This window comes from Megalopta genalis, chromosome 13 (assembly GCF_051020955.1).
Source record: "Megalopta genalis isolate 19385.01 chromosome 13, iyMegGena1_principal, whole genome shotgun sequence".
Classification (NCBI taxonomy): Eukaryota; Metazoa; Arthropoda; class Insecta; order Hymenoptera; family Halictidae; genus Megalopta; species Megalopta genalis.
Genome location: NC_135025.1, coordinates 5,372,060 through 5,395,042, shown reverse-complemented (window position 1 = coordinate 5,395,042; position 22,983 = coordinate 5,372,060). Strand labels below are relative to the sequence as shown.

Below are 22,983 nucleotides of genomic sequence, written 5' to 3'. Positions count from 1 at the left end.
GGAAAATTAGGGAGACTTTACTATAGTCCGCGAAGGCGGTACACAGTCGATTCAACCGGAAACCTGGAAAATTTCTCAAATGTCTCGGCGCCGCGCGTGTAAGTCAATAAAAGACGGCACCTGCCAGCTGCGAGCGCGACGATTAATAATTTCAAAGAGAAACAATACGTCGGAGAACCCATTAGTAGCATAAGCGATACACGTATGCGGTGCATAAAACAAATATACGCACATACACGGCGCGTTAATACCCTTTGCACTCGAAGCTATTTCACTTGTAAATCTAGAATAATTTTTCTGGCTTACTAGCATTTTTATCTTATACGACAAAGTGCATTTTATGCATATGAAATTGACTCTTGTGACTCGCGCGACAGTTACGCCCCCTTAACAATTACTTAAATATAAATTTTGTTAATATAAGAATAATGTTAATATAATATTAATATAATATAATATTAATATAATATAATATTAATATAATATAATATTATATTAATATAATATAATATTAATATAATAAAGAAATTTTAATGCTGCCTCAGAGTCACCACTCGAGTGCAACGGGTTAACCGGCGCGCAAAGAGGAAGAAAAATAAACGAACTAAACGTAAAAATGCTGAAATTAATTAACGCGGTGTCGCGTAGTTGTTCGTTCGATTGCTCGAAGCAAGGTCTATACGCAAGCAAGGTGCTCGTGTAGATAACGCTTTATTAGCGTAGCGAGCAGCACAATATGTAGAGCGTGTAAAGTTCTACGAGGAATGCCGCTTCGAAATGTTTGCGTAAGATGGCCGGATTCGACAGCGCCGTCGACACCATCGAAAGCGAAAAACCTATTGAAAACGCGTCCATCGAATTCCGCCGAAGGTGAGCCGACGTTGCGCACCGCGGGCGCCGCGTAGTTTTGGCACCTGCGACGCGTACGTACGCCGTACATCGCCGCGTCTTTTATGCGTTGAGCCCGCGTGTTACGTAACAGCGCGCATCGATGCTTGCGCAACCTCGCCGTTAAACCGAAGAAACGGAGGAGACGAGGAGACAACGGCGCGCGCGACTCGCGTACAGGCTACGCGTAAAATATGTAGTATAGGCTACGCTTTCCGAACGCTTGCCGACGGATCGGCGCGAGCAACAATGGCCGTTGGTCCCTTTGGAAAATAACGGACATAACCTCCGTTCGACGCAGTGTATGTAAGTATAACCTCTTGTGCCGTAGGAACGAGAATATTCTCGACGAATATTCTCGCCACGGCGTTGCCGCGGGTTCCTCGTGTGCAGGTTTTCGCAACGTATCGAAACGAAACGGAACGGAACGGAACGGAGCGAATCGTGACGAGAGGAGACGAGACGGGACGAACGATTTCCTCGATTACGTCAGGCCATGAGTCGCAGCTCGTGATGCGTCATCGGTGGTGAGTGTGTTTGTGTGTACTTGAAACTTTGAAACGCAACGGCGGATCACGACGACGACGACGACGATTATTCGACGGGTTTTCGAAACGGTCGCCGTCGCCGGCGGTCGGGCTCTTATCGCGGCCCGAACCGAGCGCCAATCGCGTTTCGAAACCGATAATGCCCCCCTCGGCACGCGCGCGCGTTCTCCTTTTCCAGCGGGGCGATACGAGCGCGAGGCGGGACGATGACATTTTCAATGGAGCGATCGATACGCGACGCGATTCCGGCGAAGACGACATAGAGAGACGCTCGCTCTGCTCTCTCTCCGCTTCCGTACCGCTTCGGACACAGCCGACGGCCAGACCCCGACCGGAGGAGGACAAACAACGCAACGGCTAACGCCGGCAACATTATCGATTGCCGAGATACGCGCAACATGGCTTCTTCGTTTACGCGTGACTTTGCACAGCACGGCGAGGAGACGGAGATTCGACCAAGGGTGTAAACGCGCGTTTCCTTCCCCTCTAGGGAAACGCTCCGTTCGATCGGAGCCTCTGGCCGCGCGCGCACACGCGCGCGCCCGCACCGAAAACATCGACGAGAACGGCCGAACGTGTTCGCCGGCGGCTTTCCCAAAAAAGGGAAGCGCGAACGGTTCCGCCGACGCGAGGGTCGGTTTACACGACCGATATACAGGCTGTCCCGAAAATGTCTCGAAATCCGAAAGTGGCGGGTTCGTCGGGTCATTCGAAGCAACTTTTTCCTTTGCGAAAATGTTCTCCGACGCACCGTTAACGAGTTATCAACGAGAAACGGTGAACCAATGAGAGGCGAGCTCGGCTGGCGCGCGGCGGCCCAGCCAACGAGCGCGCGGAGCCCGGTTCCGCTCGGCCGCCGCGCGCCAAATGATCTCGCCTCCGATTGGTCATTGTTTTTCGTTGATAACTCGTAAACGAAGCCTCGTAGAACATTTTCGCAAAGGAAAAAGTTGCTTCGAACGATCTCAGGAATCCCCTGCTTTCGGATCGCGAGACATTTTCGGGACACCCTGTACGTATTACCCGGAATACGAGAAACCGATCCGGCGACGAGGACGCGCTCGGATCGGCGCGCGTGCCACGCTCGAGAGCAGAGCGAACAGGTGTACGTCGCAGCTGACCTGCGGAAGGGACCTTTTAAAGTTTAAAGGGCCCCGTTGTTCGCGAGAATTCCGGAACGTGCGAACGGTCCCCGCGTTCGGAACACCGGACCGACCGGACCGGGGCGTTCGGCACGTGCAAGGCGTTTCGAATATCCCGAATAATCAGTTCGATTCACGCCCAGACGCGAGCCCTTTCACAGTCGTTCGCGATACTCGTTCGCCTAACGCATCGTCTCGCTCGCTCGCGTCGCGCGGCACCGCAATTTGCCCGGCCTCGACTGTCGATCCCGCGGCAAGTGTAAAGATTGCGTAACCTCGACAGGCTGGGACGTGTACCACACCGCGGTAGACGCGTAACGATAGCACGGCGTCGCGAAATTTGTCAAGCCTGCCGCGTACGCGAAGATCGAGGCTCGAATTGCGATTTCGATTTTTTTTTCCGCCGGACGTCTCGCGGAGCGACGGCGAGCCGCAACGGAGGGACGGCGGGGGTTACGCGAGGTGCGATCACGTGGCGAGACACGCGCTGACTCATTCCGTCTCCGTCTCTCTCCCGCTCTTTCTCTCTATCTATCCGTCTATCTCCTTCTCGAGCCGAAAACGGCGAGGCTGCGAGGCGGTTGCGTCACCGTGGCTCGTCGAAGTTCGCGAGAATAGACCGATATAATAACGGTCCGGGTAAAACGCTCGAAATATTGTAGAAGGAATCGGGCACCTTTGTTGAGGAAAGCGGTAGGCCATGGGTAGATGTCGGCGGTGGAAGGTGTCTCGGCCGGCTCAGCACCGTATGCACGGAACATCTTCCCACTGGGAGCTCTTCTCGCGGTATCAGCCAGCAAGACGGCGCGCCCGCTACGCGTTCGCACAGCGCTCTTGGTCGGATGTGGTCGCCTCGGTGTGTTTTGCCCCGAGAGTGTCGCGCGGCGTGTGCGTCACTTGGACGCGTCCGCTTGTCCGCGCGCCGGCAAAGTCGAGGGCGAGCGCGCGACGAAGGACGAAGGCGAGAGGCAAAAGGGTTCCCCGTGACTCGCGAGCTCGGAGGAGCTCGTTGCCCGGAAACTCGTTCTCGCTCTCGCTCACGCTCCGCCGGAACCGCTCTCGCACTCGCACTCGGACACGAACTCGAACTCGCGCTTAACCCGTCCGTCGACGGCGAACACGACCGGCCCCGCTTTTCTCGCGCACTTTGAACCTCACCTCGGCGATCGCCGCTCTATTCTTCGCGCGAGACGCGTACGGTGCACTGCGCGGTCCCACGAAACCGAAAGACTGTGCACGGGACGCGGCGACGACGACGGCGGCGGCGGCGGCGGCGGAGGCGATTGCGAACGCGGAGACGGGGGCGGAGGCGGAGGCGGCGATCAGAGCATCGGCGGCTTCGAGTTTACGCGCAACATCGCACATACGAACGGGCACGCCGCGCTCTCTGGAACGGCACGGAGTCGAGCTCCAGGGTTCCGGTTTCCCCGATGACCTCCGGATAAAAAAAGCCTCTTCCTGCTTGCTCGGTACGAGCGTTGTTCCGCCGCGCGCCGTCAGTCCGCGGTGCCACACCACGGTAACGAAGTATCGTGGCACGTCGCGGAAGTTTTTCCGGGCAACGATTCCGTTTCACGGTTCCACGATTGCACACGGGTACACGGTTCGCGCTGTCACAAGTCTCGGCGATGAAAAACTCTCGGCTGGGGCCGCGCGCGCACACACACGGCCGTCGCAACACGTAGGCCCGTTCACTGCTCGTCACAGAAAACACGACACACAGGTTTCACGCTGGCACCGCCGCGAGAGCACTTTGCGTAACCGCGACGAATGGATTTTCCCTCCGCGACGACCTTCTGTCTCCCGCGATTCTCCGCCCTTCGGTCTCGGGGTCCCCGTGTCTCGGTCTCTCTCTCTTACGCTCTCTCTCTCTGTCTCTCTGTTTAGCTGGCCGGCCACACCGCGCCGCTCGTGAAACCAAAGGTATATACGTATAACCTCCGAACTTTGCGGCCTCGTTGCACGCGCACGGGTCCTACTGTTTGTTTTCGAATAAAATGAAGGCGTGGTTACGGTTCTTGCGATTACGGTCACGGCTGCCAGTGCGATTGCGCGACACGCCAGCACTCGGTGCGATCCGCGCTCCTTGAAGTTCGCTCGAGGAATGGCCGCTCCGCGATGGTCCCCGGCCCCCAGGCGTGGGAGGAAGCGGCGAGCGGGTAGCGGCGGAGAGGGGAGAGCGCTCGGCGAGCGGGTGGGGGTAACCGGGGTACGGGGCACGGGGCACGGGTTTCGAGAGACGCGGGGTACGTGCTACGTGGGCACACCAGCCGCAAGGTACGGGGCGGCGAGCCGAGCCGAGGCGAGGCGAGACGAGGCGCAGCGAGGCGCGGCTAGGCTCGTCGGTAGTCGGGAGACGAGGCTAGGCGAGCAAGAGGGAGGGGAGACGATAGCGAGCGAGACCGAGCTATCGAATGGACGAGCTCCGAGCTCGGAGCGCACGAAGCTTCGCGGTGGAATACGGCTCGCCTTAGGGATCGATGGCGCCCGAGTTGCTCGAGATCGGATCGAGAACGCGTGACTTTACTCGACCGACCACGCACACACAACGAAGACGGAGACGACGGAGACAGCGAACGCGCGCGGCGGAGCACGGGAGGAAACGTCGTGGACGAAGCGGCGCGGGAAGGGGGGGATATAACGAGGAAACCGCGCGCGCGACAGGGACGTAGACCGATCGCGGTTCCCCCCCGGCACTGCTCCGAAACCGAAACCCGTCGGTTTCTCTCGGTGTAATTTCCGCGCCGATTTCGCCGCACGATTCTCGACGCCGATCGACCGTGGATCGTTCGACTCCGGTCTCCGGAAGAGATCGAAAACATTCTCGCGAGGCGGGGCGTACTTTTTTTTCTCTGCCACAGTCCTGAAACTCGGCCAGGCGCGCTCGTTCCACCGTACGAGCCTGGGCTCGAGTGGTGGTCTCTCTCTCCCTCTCTCGGTTCGTGATCGTGGTTGCCATGGGGTTCGGGTGGGGTGCGTGTCAAAACGGACGAGGGAGGAGAAGGAACAAGAAACCGAGGGGAAGCCGCGGCCACGATAAAACCGAGCGGACGAACGACCGAGCGAGCAAGCGAACGAGCGAGCGAGAAAGATACGATAGAAGAGAGAGAGAGAGAGAGAGAGAGAGAGGGCGAGGGAAGAGGAGGGGCGATAAAACGGGCTTCACGCATGTGCGTATCGGCGGGAGAGAGAGAGGGATCGGCGGGGAACGAGCGAATGCGACGAAGCTAAAAATGGAAATCGAGCGCACGCTCGCCCGTGCGTATGCACGTGCTCACGTGCCCGCCGCCGATGCGAACCGTCGAACAGTCGAGCAGTCGAGTCGTCGAGTCGCCGGGCTGCCGATCCCTCGGCCGACCCGCTCGCTCTCGGCATTGAAACGCGATGACTCAAAAACGAGCGCGCGCGCAGCCCGTCCACTGCGCGTGCATCCGATGCACGCCCGGCTAAACCGATTAGCTCTCTCTCCCCTTCCGCTCTCCCCTCCCGCGTCCCTGCCCGTCGTCCATTCCTGACCCCTATCTCCTGTCCGCGATCACCTCGAAACGCGTCCTCGCCGCCTATCGCTCTCCGTTCCGATCGGGATAAATCGCGAGACGACCGTCTCGCCGATGCGACTCGCGCAGGAGAGTGCGACGTCCGCCGCGCTCTTCTCTCTCCGTTGGCGGCTCGTCGTGGATCGAACGGGCCCGCGGAACGTTCACGGTGGAACAACAAAAGAGCGGTATCGCGACGACGACGACGACGACGACGACGACGCGCCGAGGAACTCGATAACACGCTCAAGGCCGTTCGCCTGTCGCTCGAGAAAACGCGCAACCGCGAGAGACCACTGCTGCCGACGCCGTTAGATCTGTCGTTGAAAGGCTCGCTCGCGCTCTCTGCCTCCTCTTTCGCGGTGAAACAGCGAGAAACGAGACCGCCGCGTCGCGTCGCGCCGCGCCGCGTATCTACGCCGCGGATGCATCGCCACGGTCGATTGCCGTTATCTCTGCCAGACGACGCGAAATGCCTCCGCCGAATGATCGCGGGCACCGAACACGTCTTCGATTCGGTTTGGATTCGATCGGATCGGATCGGATCGGATCGGCTCAATCAACGTCCAAGGTTCCAGCCGTCCAATTACGTGTACCGCGTTTCGCGAGACGCGTTCTTTTAGCGATCGTCTCGCGATCTCGCGGTATGCCCAACGTTAGTACGCCGATGCACACCCGTTACGTAATCGCCGGCCCTGATACTCTGAATCCGTTGACGCCTTTTCGCGTTCGCGTCTCGCTGCTCGTTTCTTTCTTTTTCTTTTCTCGCCGTGAGAATATATATATATACTCGCGCACGACGGAACTAAAATTCTTTTCTATGCCGCTTTGGATTTCGTTGCGTCCTCAACCGTGCCCCGTTCAAGCGTGACGTTACGATCGACTTTTAATGAAATTCTGTCTACCCGGCGGCCGCGGCATTTGCCACAGTTGAACGTATTAGTGTCATCTGTATTAATATTAATGGATCGCTCCCGATGTAGAAGAATAAACAAACGGCCGAACGAATTAGTTTCTTCATGTATCAATATTAATGGATCGCCGCCGCGGAAGAAAGAACAAATAAATAAATTAAATAAATAAATAAATAAATTGATGGCTCGCGGACGCAACCGATCGGCGCCTGTGCTCGATAAATTGTTGGCTGTCGAGGAGAGAAGAAGGCCGCCGAGGAATCCCAACGACGCGAATTACGCAAGGAAAGATTAGGGGATTCGCGCATCATAGTGTTTCCTGGTTGCCACGATAATATAACCGGCCACGATAATCCAACGATTATTGTTATATATTAATTATATTAATATATAACGATATTGTTTATAATTATATAATTATATTAATATATAACGATATTACTTATAATTATATAATTATATTAATATATAACGATATTGTTTATAATTATATAATTATATTAATATATAACGATATTATTTATAATTATATAATTATATTAATATATAACGATATTGTTTATAATTATATAATTATATTAATATATAACGATATTGTTTATAATTATATAATTATATTAATATATAACGATATTATTTATAATTATATAATTATATTAATATATAACGATATTGTTTATAATTATATAATTATATTAATATATAACGATTATTATTTATAATTTATATAATTATATTAATATATAACGATATTATTTATAGCCATATAATTATATTAATATATAACGATATTACTTATAATTATATAATTATATTAATATATAACGATTATTATTATATATTATATATTAATTAATTATTATATATTATTATATATTTTTTCTTTTGCACCTTGGTGGCGGCTCGAACTCGAGGGAAACGTAGCAACGTAACAGTGTAACAACGTAACAGCAGAGAGAACGAAGGATGGAACGCGCCGCACCGCGCCGTCTATATTTAGGCCCGCTGGTGCTCGCGGTCTCTACTTCCGCTTACTTTAGGCAAAGGGTCGGGCCGTTTTGGCCGGCGAACGTTCCGCGCGACCTCCAAACGATACTCGCGAATATTCGATACACGTAACCGTTACCGTGACCAGTTGTTCTCCTCTCTGTTGGTCCGCCGCAACACATGGACGGCAACCCCTGTGCGGCGGCCCGGATTCTTCTCGGCCCGCGTGGCCTCGCCTCTCGCGACGCACATATTTACGGGATTCGTTAACGACCAACGGATCGATGGTTCCGTTCTCGCGAGCAATCGGCAGGCCACGGTTACGAAATAACCGGGCACGAGAAGCGAACGACGTTTCACCTCCGAGAAAGTTTGTACATACGGCCGCGACGCGGCTCGCGCGAACGCGGCACGCGGTGGATGCGACCGCGTCCCCGCGATCCGAGAAACTAATCGAACGGAGCGTCGAATCGAGCCGAACGGAACGCGCGAACAGAAAAGAGAGATTATCACGTCTCTCAGACGTGGTGAAATAAAATCGGGCCAGAGATGACTATCACGTCTGAGAGACGTGGTCAAAAAATCGGATCGGAAGCGATTATCGCGTCTCTCAGATGTGGTAAAAAAAAAATTAGGACAGATATGACTATCACGTCTGAGAGACGTGGTCACATGATCGGGCTAGAAATCGTTATAACGTTTGAGAGACGTTGCCGAAAGATCGTGTCAGAAATGGTTGTCACGTCTGAGAGACGTGGTCAAAAGATTGAGTGAGACGTGGTAAAAAAGATCAGGATAGAAATGATTATCACGTCTGAGAGACGTGGTCATATAACCGGGTTAGAAATGGTTATAACGTTTGAGAGACGTTGCCGAAAGATCGAGTCAGAAATGGTTGTCACGTCTGAGAGACGTGGTCAAAAGATTGAGTGAGACGTGGTAAAAAAGATCAGGATAGAAATGATTATCACGTCTGAGAGACGTGGTCATATAACCGGGTTAGAAATGGTTATAACGTTTGAGAGACGTTGCCGAAAGATCGAGTCAGAAATGGTTACCACGCCTGAGAGACGTGGTCAAAAGATAAAGCCAGAAATGATTATCACGTATAACAGACGTGGCCAGATAATCGGGTTAGAAATGGTAATAACGCTTGAGAGACGTGGTCAAAAGATCGCACCAGCAATGACTATCGCGTCTCCCAAATGTGGTCAAAAATCGGACCAGAAATGCTTATCACGTGTGCGAGACGTGGTCACATGATCGTGCTAGAAATGGTTATAACGTTTGTGAGACGTTGCCGAAAGATCGAGTCAGTAATGTTTACCACGTCTGAGAGACGTGGTCAAAAGATAAAGCCAGAAATGATTATCACGTATAACAGACGTGGTCAGATAATCGGGCTAGAAATGCTAATAACGCTTGAGAGACGCGGTCAAAAGATCGCACCAGCAATGACTATCGCGTCTCCCAAACGTGGTCAAAAATCGGTCCAGAAATGCTTATCACGTGTGCGAGACGTGTTCAAAAAATCGCAGTGCAGATAAACCCATAAACCCAAGCAACGATCCAAGTTCATTCCGCCTCGGCCCTCGTCTTCTCGTTCGCACCGTTCTCTTCCCGCAGCCGGACGATTTCTTCTCTTTCCGTCACACACGATCGTCGCTTTCAATCGAAATCGTTCCCGCGTTCGCGCGGCGAGTCGCAACGCTAAAACCATACACAGATCGAAATATGCAACATGGAACGACACGGTGACCGCGTGGTGGTCTCTTGCATTTGGCGCGGCGCGAGGCGAGAGAGAGGCGCGTCACAGGCGCCATCGGCGAATGCGCGCGTGCGCTCGAACGAGGGACCAGCTGACTACCGAAACAGCTGTGGCGATATACATGCGGCAGGATGATGCATCGTAGTCGGAGTTTGTTCCTTCTCTCGTGTTCCGCGCGCCGAAAGAGCCTCGTGCCTCGCTCTCGTGACCATCGGCTATACCGCGGACCTCCGGCGCCTTTCCGCGTGAAAAAGTCGCACCGTTCTCGTCCCCGTTCCCGTTCATTTAGCAGCGGGAAGAGGGCCGAACCGCGTCGAAATCTGAGCCGCGAAAAACGCCTTCGCGGCAGCCTCGTTAAATTCCTGAACGCGAGATCGTCGATCGTTCTAACCCCTTAACGTGCGCGCTCGAGTTAACTCGAGCGCGCTAAGCTGGCCGAACTGTGCACACTCGAGATAATTCGAGCGGCGTTGTACTTTATGTTGCTATCATTTTTCACGCTCGAATGCGATCGAGAATTGAAAATAACAATGTGAAAGCAAAAAAGGAACACAATCGTTTTATTGATATTTATTATTTACATGGGATTGTAAAAGCTATAACGCTTACTTATTCAAGTATAAAGTATGTTCTTTTTTCTACTTATCACCTATCTCTTCCTTGTGAGCCGCTTTCCGACAGCGTATTCATATTCAGATTCTGCTTCGCTCATTTTTCAATATATATTTTACTAAAATATAATGTAAAATAAAATATTATAATACTAATAATAATAACAATAACAATAATAATAATAACAACAACAATAACAATAATAATAATAACAATAATAATAATAATAATAATAATAATAATAATAATAATAATAATAATAATAATAATAATAATAATAATAATAATAATAATAATAATAATAATAATAATAATAATAATAATAATAATAACAATAATAACAACAATAATAATAATAGTAATACTCTGAAAATTAGAAATTGCAATAAAAATTTGGATTATTTTTGTATTTTTTACATTAAAAAAGTTTGATTTTTTTTGGCCGGCCTTTTTCAAAAAAGCTGTGCATTAAGGGGTTAATCGTCGTTATCGCGTTCAGGCGGCTCGGTGCGAGGAGAACGCCGCGGCTCGGGTCCGGCGCCCCGACCCCGGCGATGCTCCGTAACCGCCGGCACGAGCGAGCTACACGAAGCTTATCGAAACAACGATGGAGGCCGGTCCGACTCCGCTTTGGATCCTACGGAGAGAGAAACTCGCGCGGCAATTGCGAGCCGAGAATTCCGCTCCGTGAGCCGCTTTATTTTTAGCGCGGTTACGTAACCAACAATGTCGGTCGTCGACCGACCGCGAAAGCGTTAATCGTTGCTCTCGCCGGGATTTTCGGTCGGGACTCGTTTATCCTCCGAGTCTCTGACAGGGTCTCGTTCGGGCCACTTCGCGATTCGGCGCGAAACGATGCCGGACGACATTCGCAGAACGTGATCGAAAAATCGGGCCAGATATGGTTATCACGTCTGAGAGACGTGGTCGAAAAGTAGGGCCAAAAGTGACTATCGCGTCTCTCGGACGTGGTTAAAAGATCGGGCCAGAAATGATCATCGCGTCTCTCAGACGTGGTAAAGAATCGGGCCAGAGATGACTATCACGTCTGAGAGACGTGGACATATAATCGTGCTAGAAATTGTTCTAACGTTTGAGAGACGTTGCCGAAAGATCGAGTCAGAAATGGTTATCATGTCTGAGAGACGTGGTCAAAAGATCGAATCAGAAGTGGTTATCACGTATAAGAGACGTGGTCAGATAATCGGGCTAGAAATGGTAATAACGCTTGAGAGACGTGGTCAAAAAATCGCACTAGAAATGACTATCGCGTCTCTCAGACGTGATCAAAAATCGGTCCAGAAATGCTTATCACGTGTGCGAGACGTGGTCGACAGATCGAATCAGAAGTGGTTATCACGTATAAGAGACGTGGTCAGATAATCGGACTAGAAATGGTAATAACGCTTGAGAGACGTCGAAATGTCTATCGCGTCTCTCAGACGTGGTCAAAAGTCGAACCAGAAATGCTTATCACGTGTGCGAGACGTGGTCGAAAGATCGAATCAGAAGTGGTTATCACGTATAAGAGACGTGGTCAGATGATCGGACTAGAAATGGTAATAACGTTTGAGAAACGTCGGAATGTCTATCGCGTCTCTCAGACGTGGTCAAAAGTCGAACCAGAAATGCTTATCACGTGTGCGAGACGTGGTAAAAAAATCGTGGGGCAAAGGGCACAGCCCATAAGCCCGAGCAACGATCCAAGTTCGTTTTTCCGACGCGTCCTTCGACGCGAGCCGACGTCGTCGCCGCGTCGCGACGCAAAATTTCGTCGCTACGACGACGTTGCGCGACGATCAGGACAATGGTCTTAAACCGCGGAACGAAACGTTTCTCGTTCCCGAAAGTGAAAGTTGCCTCGGCTACGGTGTCCCTTGGAAGACTCGTCGGGACGTTTTTCTGGCGCGCGCGATGGAATTTTCGGCTCCGACGACGAAGCTTCTCCGGCGACGGTGACGAGGCGACGGAGGCGTCGTGCGATCGATAAGCGTGGACGGTATATGTACACGGAAAGGGGCTCTCCGGCACTGTTTGCCGAGGAAGCCGAGGCGGTCGTCGGTGGAAAAAAAAAACTAGCGTATTCCGGTAGGTAAGACCGAAACGCGACCGACGATATTCGATACGCGAACCGCGCCGGCTCTCTCGGTACAGTAAATTCTCCCTAATTGTCCTTCGGCTTGTGAACGAAAATAGACGGCTCGGGAGGAGGTGGCACGATTATTCCAGTCTCGCGAGCTTGTTTACATTGTTGTTGACGATCGGTAATTACAGGTAGTTGTTTACAAACACGTTAACCTATAACATGGTTTCGCTGTAACGCGATAAGAAAATTGCGAGAACTTTTGTACGACGCAGTACTTCCACGGCACTGGATAGCATGATTTTTGTTTGTCGTGTTTAAAATAGTAAATTACCTTGAAATGGTGGCGGGAGGGAATTATGAATTATTCATGTCGTTACATGAAAATATAATTATTATAGGTATACAATATATTATCTTTTCGCTGAAAGGAGCCGAGAATTCAAAGGGGAGCTGCAAAATTGTTTATCATCCATGAATATATATTACTATTATTATATATATATAATATATATTACTATTATTATATATATAATATATATTACTATTATTATATATATAATATATATTACTATTATTATATATATAATATATATTACTATTATTATTATTATATAATATATATTACCGTGAGATCTACGATGACCTTGACATAACCAGTGAACGAACCAAAATAACAGATTTTTTAAAGAGGATAGAAGGTGCAAAAAAATGTGAACGCAGTAGAAGGTTTAGAAAGCGAGGGTGACACGTCATTTCCTAGGGACCTGCCTATCGCGTTTAGTGTACCAGCTAAGCGTCAATTAGGGAGAATTTACTGCCTGGCGCGAGGGATCGATATAAAACTAGTACAGTAATGTTTCTCTAATTGACGCTTAGATTATGCACAAAAATGGACAATCTTGGAATAGGAGATACGATTATAATAACATAAACATAAAAATAACCTACGAATATAAATGTGGACCTTTCCGAACGATTGAATTGGCCACTAAAAATTCCGAAAAATATTCAAAGCGACGCGTGTCCCCTTAGGAAGAATTAGGGAGAATTTACTGTACACATCCTGTTCTTCCGTTTCGCATCAAAACGATTCGTCGACGATCGAACGAGTACATACAAGGTGTCCGACAAATGTCTCGCAATCCGGAAACGGCGGGTTCCTCGGATCATTCGAAGCAACTTCTTCCTTTACAAAAATGTTCTCCGAGGCACCGTTAACGAGTTATCAACGAAAAACGGTGACCAATAAGAATCGAGTGCGGCCGACGCGAGGCGGCCCAGCCAACCAGCGCGCGAAGCCCGGTTCCGCTCATTGGCTCGGTCGCCTCGCGTCAGCCGCGCTCGCCTCTCATTGGTCGCTGTTTTTCGTTGATAACTCGTTAACGGTGCCTTGGAGAACATTTTTGTAAAGGAAAAAGTTGCTTCGAATGACCCGAGGAACCCGCCGCTATCGGATTTCGAGACATTTTTGGGACAGTCTGTATAGGAGAAGCGTTTTCGTTCGATCATACCGTCGCGATCTAACTGTTTTCCCGATCGGCTCGACGTTCCTCCTCGCGTAGAGATCGATCCTCGTCGAAACCTGCTGCATCGCCTGCATCGAGCAGCGCTCGCGAGGAGACCGCGCGACACGACATGCGGTTACGCCACCCACATAATATTTTCAACGAATACGGACGCGATACGCGATACACGACACCGCGTTCGCGTTCCCGCTGCACCCCCCCCCCCTCCCACGCCCCGCCGCTTTTTCTTTCCCACTCCCTCGGTATCCTTGAATTTATATAACGGTCGTACTTCCATTACTCGTCGGGCTTCTTTAACCTATCTCTCCCGGCGGCGAAGGCTACGGCGATAGCGTTGCATCGCCTCGAAATGTTTTCAGCGTTGTCGCGTCGTCTCCGCCTCGCCTCTTCTGCGGATTATCGATTCGATTCGGGAGAAACCAGGAAACGGGAGAGAGGTTATAATATATAATATATATATTATTATATTATATTATTATATTATATTATATTGTATTATTATATTATATTATATTATTATATTATTATATTATTATATTATAATATATATTATAATACATATATTATTATAAGAGGTTATAATATTATAGGCCCGGTCCTAACCTAACCTCTGTTTCACTTTCTTCCCTTTCGTTAACGCGTCCCGCACGTTATCTGCCAACGCGGAGCGTTGTTTGCCGACCGTTCGTCGCGATGACGCGACCGCGCGCCCGACTTTTTCGACGTCGATCTCTAAACTTGCGACACGAGCGACCTCGCGCGTTACGCTTATTAACACTAAACCTCTGCCAAGCAGTAACACTAACTGGCATGTACCGCTTCGCAAAAGTGAGAGGACCGAATTTATTTGGAGTTTGTAAAATTTTTATTATAAAACTTGCCCCAATAATATGTAGTTTTATGATAATAATAATATAATAATAATAATAATAATAATAATAATAATAATATAATAATAATATAATAATAATATATAGTTTTCGACGGAAGAGTCTCGGAACTTTGTAGAATTGCTTGTTTAACTAAGGATTAAGTACGAAAATTTCTTGGATGACTTTTCTAAACGATGATGATTTTTGTAACGGAAAAAAGTTGCTTCGAATGACCCCAGGAACCCGCCACTTTCGGTTCAACTGCTGTTTCATCGTGTCGTTTTATCTTTTTTCAGTAGAAGAGAACGTAATACGTAAGGTAAATACGCGCGCGAAAGCAAATTTATACGAAAGAGAATATTATCAATTGTAGAGCTTGGTAAGCTGATTGTTGTGCAATATGCTGCAACGATGGCTTTAGACTTCCTAGAGTGTTGGACTTCCTACTTCGCTGCTGTAATTCTAATTAGATTATTTTATATAGATTATTATCCTTTTTCTTGTTGTTGTTGTTCTTCTTCTTCTTATTGTTACTACTATTACTGTTATTGTTGTTACATCACTTATTGCTAACGTTATATTGCACATCACTCTACAGGGTGTCCCAAAAATGTCTCGCAATCCGAAAGTGGCGGGTTCCTCGGGTCATTCGAAGCAACTTTTTCCTCTACAAAAATCATCATTATTTACAAAAGTCGTCCAAGAATTTTCGTACTTAATTCTCAGTTAAACCAGCACAATATGCTATATAGTTAATTCGCTGCCTTTTAACGCCCAAGCAATATATCAGGGGGCCGGAAAGTAATGTCGTTTCTGCGCATATTTATCTGTTTGAATTTAACGTAAACAAACGACATAACTTCCCGGTCCCTCTAATAGTTCAAATTGTTATTTCATATTTTTTAAAATGCCACCAAAGTGGTTATACATAGGCGCACCATAGGCGTACAACAGATAGTTTTCGCACGGCACCCAGCGCGGTGCCACCGGACGGCGTTAGCGTCAACAGATCGAGAAACTCTTCGATCGCCGCGACGGGACTGTTCCGCATAGAATCGACGATTCCCGTCGCCGACGGGAACAGCAGTTCGGCGCGGCTTATCGTTTCCCGAAAGGCGAAAATACGGCGGAAAATCGAAAGTATCGCACGGCGAGAGGGATCGAGAAAGCGGCGCGGAGAGGTTGATCAACCGACCTTGCCAAGTTTCAAGCGCAAGGCCAAGCAGGGCTCTGTGTTCCCTGCGTTTCGGTGTGAGTCGCCTCGACTTGCCTCGACGGCCGCCTCGACGGCCGCACAGAGAGCGTCGCCGTCGCGCGGCGTCGCGCAACGTCGCACAACGTCGCGTCGTTACGCGTACAGAGCCGCCGCGCGGCGCGGTGCGGCGCGCGCTCGTCCGTCCGCCGAGCGCTTTCATCCACTCTCGCTCTTTCACCCCTTTTACCCTTTTTTATTCTTTGACGTAAGCCTTTTGTCCCCGAGGATATTTGCGGAGCTTTGTTTCGTCGACTGGCTGCGCGCGTGTACCCGGCTTAAACATACGTTGCTAATGGCACGGCGCAGGAGGTACAAAGGGCAGGCCTGGATGCCGACGAATGTTTATTTATAATTTGACCATCGACTCGCCGGGAAAACAACCGGCCGATGGAGCGTCGCCGCGACGTTCGCGGCCGAGAATCGAGCCGCGTCGCGTCGCGCCGCCTTTTCGTTATTTATCAGAGCTCTACGAAACGAGCAGTCGCAAACGCGACGAAAGAAACCGCGATCAACCGATAGACATAACCTCTGCGGCGGGCCGAACGAGAGAATCAAGCCGCGTCGTCGCCTCGACTTTTCGTTATTTATCAGAGCTCTACGAAACGAGCAGTCGCGAACGCGATGAAAGAAACACCGCGATCAACCGATAGACATAACCTCTGCGGCGGCGGCGGAGAGGGCGGCGAGAGGCGGAGGAGGGGGAGAACAATTTCTTCTTCCCTTCGGAATCTGCGTACGCGACTGCGAGGCAACGTTGCGGGTCACTGCAATGCGGCTGACGGTGGCAGTTGGTCAATAGGCACCCGGCCAATCTCACGATCGAATCCAAATAAGCCGTTGTGCCATTTCGCACGGTTACCCCGCGCACATATCCGTTCGTTTCCGAACCGTTCACCGGTGCGTTACCGCGCGGCCGAGCACGATCGAGTTACCCGATATCTTCGCGGAGCAGCACCGTCGACGTTTAAGGATCGGCGAGGATCGAACGCGTACCGAACGCGTACCAAACGCGTCTTCCAGCGACGTCTCTTCGACGATGTTCTCCGCGCGTCACGTTCTCTCTATCTCGTCTGCTTTTGTTTTTTTTTTCTTTTTTTTCATTCCAGACGGCGCTTTCAATTTCGGTTTCGGTTTCGCATCGGCGCGAGCTCGTTGCCCGCCGATACCGTGGCAGTTTCTTCGCGGAACGACCCAGAGGTGGCAGCATACATCTTTACTCTGGCCGGTGAATCGCGCGTCGCGTCCTCGCGACGTCGGGATCGCGCGCGCTCGGGCTCCGTCGGTACGGTAAACTCTCCCCGATTGACGCGCAGATTGTGTTCGCGAACGCGGGGACAATTCGGGAAGACCGGACGCGATTGTTCGTGCCTCGCGGCTCGGTATTCTCGGATCCGCCGGCGTTCGGTTCCGACCGCCGAATATTTCCGGAAGGAGTTATTGTATTTCGCGGCGCTCGAAGGTCAAGAGTGTTTCAACGTGGCACGAAAACTTCTCCGAAGTGTTCCAAGACGCGACGTTTTTGTCGTTGTAACATTATACGCTGACGATCTTAATGAGGATTTTTATGCAGGTTTTGATTTTCGTGCGTTATTTTACAGAAAATTAGAATTAGGAAAACGTTTTGCAATAGAAACTATGTCAAGATACAGTAAGTTCTCTCGGAAATGTTCGGAGGTCGGAATTGAAAGGTGATATAAGTAATGTCTTGCCGTGCGCTTATTTCAAATTCTATTCTTAGTCTAATCGCGCGCTATCGCGCTGCGCGCGCTCGATGTTTGCACGGCGTCTCGTTATCGGGCGTTACCTTTATTCTTCGGAACGTTATCTGCGATTCACGATCGGCGTCGTCGTTTCCTCGCGTAACACGTCTGGTTACGCGACAACCTGTGCCTCGGTTTCTCGAGCGAGGCGGTTAACCCTTTCGGTACGAGCGCGTTGTCCGCCATGACACTCCCACTGTACGGGCGCCGCGCCGAAAATGCGCACATAACGCAGGGTCGGTCCACTTTTGTACGAAGATTTTCTGAAGCGTTAAGTATAATGACTGTGCTTAATCCGTTGGCTGCCGCGCGAATTTTACGTGACTTGCCCAAGGCGCCAACATGAGTTTTTCATTATGCGATGCATATTATGTTGAAATATTATTTACAGCAGATAAGTTTAGTTGTATGAACTTGTTTTATGCATTTTTCGTGGCGCATTGTAATAAATTACAATTATTATAATATTATATTATTTAAAAATTTATGCGTATCGATGTTTATCCTAATTATGTATTTTAACTATTCGTCGCGTCGCCAGTCACCGGTGGCCCCCACGGCGCTGTAGCTAAGTCGAGTGCCGGACACCGGTGGCCCCCACGGCGCTGTAGCTAAGTCGAGTGCCGGACACCGGTGGCCCCCACGGCGCTGTAGCTAAGTCGAGTGCCGGACACCGGTGGCCCCCACGGCGCTGTAGCTAAGTCGAGTGCCGGTCACCGGTGGCCCCCACGGCGCTGTAGCTAAGTCGAGTGTCAGTCACCGGTGGCCCCCACGGCGCTGTAGCTAAGTCGAGCGCCGGTCACCGGTGGCCCCCACGGCGCTGTAGCTAAGTCGAGTGCCGGGCACCGGTGGCCCCCACGGCGCTGTAGCTAAGTCGAGTGCCGGTCACCGGTGGCCCCCACGGCGCTGTAGCTAAGTCGAGTGCCGGTCACCGGTGAACCCCACGGCAGCCAACGTGTTAATCCGTTTCTAAATCTTTCTTGAAATGTTTCCTGTAAACATTCTGCAAAGGGCCTACAGAAATATGGCTTACATGGATGCCAGATGTATTCTGCACTCGTCCATATTGGTTATCGGATGGATGCCGGGTATATCCGGCGCTCGTACCAAAAGGGTTAACGAGTCCGCGAACGCCGGCGCCCGGGTCGCCGCCGACCGAAATGAAAAAGCGAGAAAGCAGACAGCATCCCTCCAGCAGAGGGTGGCCACCCTCTCGGAGGGTGGCGTATCTCGCGGCCATCCACCGGCTCCCTTTTATCCATTCAGCTTTCGAATCGCGCCTATCGTACACACTTCCGTACGCGTGCACGCGTGGTCGCGGCGGCGGATCGCAGGCGGTGGAAGCGCGACGACGGGGCGCAGGGATGGGGAGGAGGCGGAGGAAGAGGCGCGCGATCCGATGAAACCCTAGATGGCTGGAGCGCGACGTTGAAACCACCCTCGTCGCGAATCCCGTCGGTGTTACCAACCGATTACATGACACACGTTCCCGCGATATATAGGTCGGGGAATGCGATCGCGATGGACGCGTGTCGTCGTTCAAGGACAAATGATTGGCCGCCGCCGCATTGGCCTTCGCCGCATCCCCATTTTCTTCTTTCCCCTTTGGAGCCCGGCGAGCCGCGCGTTGCTCGGGGATTTCCGAAAAAACCGGCCGGAACGAAATCGATCGGGGAACTCACGTTCGAGGAGGGCCGACACTTTGGTCTTGTCGCGGGCGGTTCCTCGACGTCGACCGGGTGGTGCCTCTCGAATTTTCACGAGATCTCGACCTACTGCCGCCGCGGCTTAAAGTGCCGCGCCGACACTTCCGAAGATGGCGCAGCGGCGTGTGCATGCACGCCCACTCGGCCGGAACCTTACAATGCCTCTCGAGGAGAAGTTTTTGTTCGCGAATAAAGGCTCGTTCCGGGCACAATGTGCCATTTTCTATATCGCGTATCCTCGACCCTACGCTGTGTTCTTCGCCGCCGCCCCCGCGGCCTCCTCCCGCGTTTTATTCTCTCGGACGTGCGGCGTTAGATACTCGATCCGCGAGAACAGCCGACCCGAAAGGGACACGGTCCCCTCCCCCCGTGTGCTACCTCGGGGATACAGGAAGGAGTCGAATGCAATTTGTACCGGCGACGATGTTTCGCCGGGCGAACGGACTTTAATCGCGGGCGCGGTAATTTTTTCCTGATTTTAATGTATAAGGTTTCTTCACTTTTCGAGTTGACAATTTTTTGGTGCTATTTGAGCGTCGATTAGGCAGAATTTACTGGGTATAGTAATGCTAGGATGAAATGGATGGCTTGGTTTTTTTATTTCTAATTTTTTGATGCGATTCGGGGGCAATTTGGAGGCCACGTGATGCGATTCGAAGGCAATTCGGAGGCAATTCCGAGGCCATATGCCACGATTCGAAGGCAATTCGTAGGCAATTCGAAGACAATTCGAACACAATTCGGAGGCAATTCCGAGGACACGTGCCACGATTCAAAGGCAACTCGAAGGCAATTCGAAAGCAATTAAGAGGCAATTCGGAGGTAATTCGGAGGCCACATGCCATGATTCGAAGGCAATTCGGAGGCCACGTGCCACAATTCGAAGGCAATTCTAAGGCAATTCGAAGGAAATTCTAAGTCAATTCTAAGGCAATTCGAAGGCAATTCTAAGTCAATTCGGAGGCAATTCGAAGGAAATTCTAAGTCGACTCGGAGGCAATTCCGAGGCCACGTGCCGCGAACTCGAAGGCAATTTCTTGCCTCTCGATATTATCTCGGTTACTCGAGGCGAGATAATACAATATCGATATTAGTCTCGACCTTTCTGGAAGCCCTAATTTGACCGGCGGACGTTCACAGCGTTAAGAATCCGATGGAATCGCAAAAAGAAGATAACATTGAAAAATTGGAAATAGCTGCGTTACTTTATTCACCGCTGTCTGATAAGCGTAATCGATAAGCGTCGCTTTATTTGTTCCAATTGCGAGCGAAATAATTGAAGCCGGATGACGAAACCGGCCTTATCTCTTGAACACAAAAAAAAAGAAAGAAAATAACCGTTATGCTTAGCGCCGATGTCGTCGAACGGTCGGTTTGAATATCAGAGATCTCGTTGGCGTGGTCGTCTCCTCCGATCTTATCTCTTCCACCGATAACACCGGAATTATTGGTAACGTGACCGAGGCTCCTCGGTTTTTGTTCTCGGAGCCTACGAATTCTTCAAACGTATTAATATGTATTCCGTGACCGCTGTATCGTTTCTTGGTTCGACCATATCTTGAGACTTTTAACCCTTTGCGCTCGGATGTCGCCGCGATACGGCGACGCATAAGTCACGTCGTTCGAGCATTAAGTATCAACGATCAAATTGTTAATTTTATCAAACGAAACCGTCTTTTCGAGCCGAGCGATATTTAGACAGCGACGCTTCCTTCGTGTTCGACGAGTACACTCGTCGTCGCTCTAAAAGGAAGGCGCCACGTCTAACTGATTAATGAATCGAATCAAATTACAGCAATGTCTCTCTAATTGACGCTCGGATCGTCCAGAAAAATGGACGATTTTGGAAAAGGTGATACGTTTGTTCGAGCCTTGTGGCTCGTCTTTTATGGTTATCGATTGTCAACAACTATAAAACCGGAGTTGCAAGGCTCGAACAATCATATCTACTCTTCTCAAAATTGTCCATTTTTGTGGACGATCCGAGCGTCAATTAGAGAGACGTTACTGTATACTAAGTAATAACGAAAAGTAACGTACTAAGCGATTATTCGAGCCTTGAATCACATTTATTATAATTATTGACAATCAGTGACTACAAAAATTAGCCGCAAGGCTCTCGACTAATCGTATCTCCTCTTCTCAAAATTGTCCATTTTTGTGGACGATCCGAGCGTCAATTAGAGAGACATTACTGTACACTAAGTAATAACGAAAAGTAACGTACTAAACGATTATTCGAGCCTTGAATCACATTTATTATAATTATTGACAATCGGTACTACAAAAATTAGCCGCAAGGCTCTCGACTAATCGTATCTCCTCTTCTCAAAATTGTCCATTTTTGTGGACGATCCGAGCGTCAATTAGAGAGGCATTACTGTATACTAAGTAATAACGAAAAGTAACGTACTAAGCGATTATTCGAGCCTTGAATCACATTTATTATAATTATTGACAATCGGTGACTACAAAAATTAGCCGCAAGGCTCTCGACTAATCGTATCTCCCCTTCTCAGAATTGTCCATTTTTGTGGTCGATCCGAGCGTCAATTAGAGAGACATTACTGTATACTAAGTAATAACAAAAAGTAACGTACTAAGCGATTATTCGAGCCTTGAATCACATTTATTATAATTATTGACAATCGGTGACTACAAAAATTGGCCGCAAGGCTCTCGACCAATCGTATCTCCCCTTCTCAGAATTGTCCATTTTTGTGCACAATCTAAGTTAGGGAGGCATTACTGTACTTAACGACGCCGACACATCTATTAACCGCGCCCAAGAGGAATACTTAACTGCATTATCCGAAGCACTGCTGACATTCGTCCCACTTGATATAAAAATTTACCAGCATAGGACCTCCCCCGCGTTCAGGGGGAGGTTCGCTCGGGCCCCGACGAGTCAAATGATAATTACGCGATACAAATAATTCGCCGGTGATCGTTCGCTGCGATCGGTTCGACGCGAGCAGCCGAGACGGTCCGACGAAAGCTCCTCCGTCGCAACGACGGTGCAACGACGCGGTCCGACGCGGCCGTCGTCGCGACGTATCCAACGAATTCGCACGCACGCGGGGCTCGTGCGAGCTGCTCGATGTTGCCCTCTTCCCTCCGCCGCCTGTTCCGTTCCCCCTGTTCCGCTCCGGATCCCGCTCGCAGCTTCGACAGGGAGAAGCGGCAGAAAGAAGAGGCCTCCTCGCGCAACCACCCTTGCCCTTGACGCGGCGAGCGCGAGAACGCACGTCTGAGAGTCCCGAGGCTCGTAGACAGAGCGCGGTGAGTGGGCGCGGAAAAGATGCCGAGGGATCCTAGATAGAAGAGCGCGGCGAGCGGCGACTCCGCGTGCCGCGAGTCGCGAGAGAATCTAGCCTGTCGTC

General features: G+C 50.2%; 1 protein-coding gene across 1 annotated transcript in view; it reads right to left on the bottom strand.

Annotated features, from left to right (window-relative positions):
• The window catches only part of orb2 (cytoplasmic polyadenylation element-binding protein orb2), an 82,781-nt gene that overhangs the window by 48,683 nt on the left and 11,115 nt on the right, over positions 1–22,983 (bottom strand). The gene's annotated exons all lie outside the window — the stretch shown is intronic.